Below are 3,344 nucleotides of genomic sequence, written 5' to 3'. Positions count from 1 at the left end.
GGGGGGGGGTGAAAAGCCACAGCCGCTCCCCTTGCCAGAAGCATCTCCCTGGCCACCTCCACACCCACCGAACCCCACACTCATCTGCTCAGACCCACACACGGCACTAAATTTATCCACTGCAAATACCTCTCCTGTCTCTTTTCTGAGGGAAATAACATTGTTTAAGTAAAGCCCTTTAAATTTTAAAGAGCTGGGTTTGTGTGATCTCTGCGGGAAGCTTTTAGCAGCATGCTGGAAAGAAATAATAATAATAATAACAAGGCCGGAGGCAACAGGGCAGAGCCGGCTGCCACCCAGTGACTGCCCAGGCAGGGGGTCCATGGCCACCTCGGGCTGCTGCCGAGCCCCTGACCCCCTCCCCCAGAGGCAAGTGGGATCAGGAGGGGAGGTGCAGAGAGACCCAGAATCACCAAAGGTCAAGTTGGAAGGGGTCTCTGGCAGAGCAGCACGCAGGCAGAGAGGGCAGAAGGCAGGTAAAGCGTGAGACCCCCTGAGTTCAGAGCTTAGCCACCTAGTAGCTGTGCAACCCGAGCAAGTGGCTGAGCCTCTCTGACTTTGCCCAGCGCCTCTGGCGGACTAGTCGTCCCCTCTGCTGCCGTCCCGTAAGGACTTGGGAGCCATTTCAGAGTCTACAATATTAATCAGTAATTTACTTCTGTGCCTGCTTCTCTGCCCCAGGGGACTGTGGACTTCTGGAGGTCTCGCTGGTACCTCGGTGCCAGCCCTGGCACAGGCCACGGCTCAGGGCTGGTGCTCAGAAAACAGCTGCTGAATGGAACTGAAATGAGGTGCATCAAGAGGCAAGTGGCTGTGGGCGCCCCCTCACCACCGACGCAGCTGCTCTCAGCAACACCCCTGGAGGCAGGACGCTTCATCCCAGGGTGGGAACGGGGGCATCAAATATGTCTTTTTAAAAAAAAAATTTTTATGTGTTTGGCTGCATGAAGTCTCTGCTGCGGCAGGCAGCTGCTGTGGCACGTGGGGTCTTTTGTTGTGGTGCATGGACTTTGCTCCACAGAACGTGAGATCTTAGTTCCCAGACCAGGGACCGAACCCTCGTCCCCAGCATTGCAAGGCAGAGTCTTAATGAGTGGATTATGACAGAAGTCCGCAAACATGACTTAAAGGAAGTATTTTGGACCTAGACAGGACTCTCCGTCCCAACCTTATTACTCACCAGAGAATCTTGGAACTGGGCCACCCAGACTCAGTCCTTTGCTTTATGGACCTGAGGTTAGACGGGGAGGGGAGCAAGTGATGGTGCCAGCTGACGGAGGAGCTGAGACCAGATCCTGGGGCTCGTCGCTCTGAGGCTGGTCTCCTTCCCACCGAGCCAGTGTTCTCCATTCTCACCCACGGGATGAGGTCACATGGAACAGGGAAGCCTTTTTAAAAATTCATTTTAATATGGATTAAGAAAAAAGATGTACTCAGCGCCACAGGCCTATACATTACTCCTTCGTACCAGCGACAAAAAGAGGGAATCGATTTAAGTTTGATTTTAAGACGATCGTGATGTAAGAAAAGACCTGGGTGGGATGGAGATAAAGTCATGAAGGTGGTGACTGGGGTCTGGCAGCATCTGCAGTGCACCCCTGGGATGGTGCAGAGCCACACTCCACCACCCGGGACGTGAGCACGGCAGGTGACACAGCTCCCCCTGAGACCCAGGCCCCAGCCAGGGGCAGCCCCCGGCACTGCGATGGGTGGGTGGGTGGATGGACGCCCCGCAGCCCGCACACAGAGGTCCAGCCTGCAGGACCAGGCTCCATGTTCGACTGGAAATGAACCTCTTCTAAGGTAAAGTGAACAGTCAGGTAGATGGAAGGGCGGCTGAACAAAGGAATGTCACCTCAACCGACGGGACACTGAGACCCAAGGGGACGGTTGGTGGAGATTTCCCTAAGGAATATTGATCCCCAGTGAGCCACCGACCCTCCGCTCTCAAAGGGTCACACTGCCATTGAGTCAGTAGCAGGGCTGAGACTGACCTGCGCGGGGACAGGGTAAGCAGCCGGGCTGGGGGCAGACGGCATGTGGCCGTGGGGCAGGGGCACTCGGTCTTGGCCGGAGCACCTCGGAGAATAAGCCAGGGAAGAAATCGCTGCTGATATTTGTCACGGCAATTTCAGCAACGCACCGGATGTCGAAGAGTCTCGAATTTCAACTGGCAAAATTAGTCCTCGTCAAAGTCAATTTGAACAGTCAAGGTGGATGGAAAAAATGCGCCGGACAAAGGAAAACAGAGGGACCCGAGGAGAGTACCCTGAGCCAATTCAGGAGCAGCAAGCCAAAGGGACTGTCGGCGGAAGTTTTCCCAAGAAATGGTCGCTCCATTTAGAAGCCAGCCACCCCTGAAACTCCAGCTACTCGCTGAGAAGATCCCTCTAAATAGGGAATTGGCACGGTTAGCTTTCAGGTGAGGGATAAATGGTCTGGTGATCCAAAGGGCTAACTTACTGCCAATTCCCTCCTCCCCCACCTGCAGGGCTAGGAGCAGCCTCCGGGAAGACTAGCTCAGAGGTGACGAACACCCGCCTTACCCTTGCAAGGAAGGAGCTCTGCGGCCGTTCGGGACAAATGTGGACCGAACCACACATAGTAAGAGCCGGTGGGGATGGCAAGAAAGATGACCTAAATGGATCTGAGGAGAAAGAACCTCGTCGTGGGAAATAGGGTGGAAAATAGACTGGGGAGCGAGGCATCGGTGTGCCCTGGGGTGGAGCGATCAATCAGCGAGATGGGCCAGCGGACAGGGAGGCGTGGGGACGTCGAAGAGTCTGGGGCAGAGACGACACGTCAGCGGCAGCGGAGGGGTGCGGGCGCTCCCTCTCGACAGAGTGCAGTGCTCCCCCAAAGTTACCTGTCCCTTCAAGTTCCCGTGCCCTTGGGAGGCCAGTTCCCCGTTTCTAAAACCCCAGACCCATGAGCTACATTTTGGCTCAGGAAAATCCAGCGTCCAGCACAGGATGGGGCATAAGGGCAGGCATTTTATTACTGCAATTGTTATTAGTGTAAGAAGCGACCGATCACTTATGAGCACGGCACGCTGTCTCCTTCCATCGTGTCAGCAACTCAGCTGGCACATCGTACAACCCGGTTTTCTAGACCGGAACACTGAGGTTGGGCAGGATGGTGCTAGGTCTCAGCTATCTGCTCCCCAGGTCACTCCCTCCCCTTCTCCACCTATCCTGCGCCTGGCGGCCCAATTTTGTGGGCATCCATGCAATTGAGTTTCGTCCATGTGCAGCACTAGCAAGAGACCCAAAGGCAGGAGGAGGATGGAATTGGGGTGTCTCTTCCTCCAGCTGCCGGCCAGGTCCCCAGAAGTTGACTGCATC

This window comes from Bison bison, unplaced genomic scaffold (genome assembly GCF_000754665.1).
Source record: "Bison bison bison isolate TAMUID 2011002044 unplaced genomic scaffold, Bison_UMD1.0 scf7180017864516, whole genome shotgun sequence".
Lineage (NCBI taxonomy): Eukaryota > Metazoa > Chordata > Mammalia > Artiodactyla > Bovidae > Bison > Bison bison.
This window is presented reverse-complemented; position numbering follows the sequence as displayed.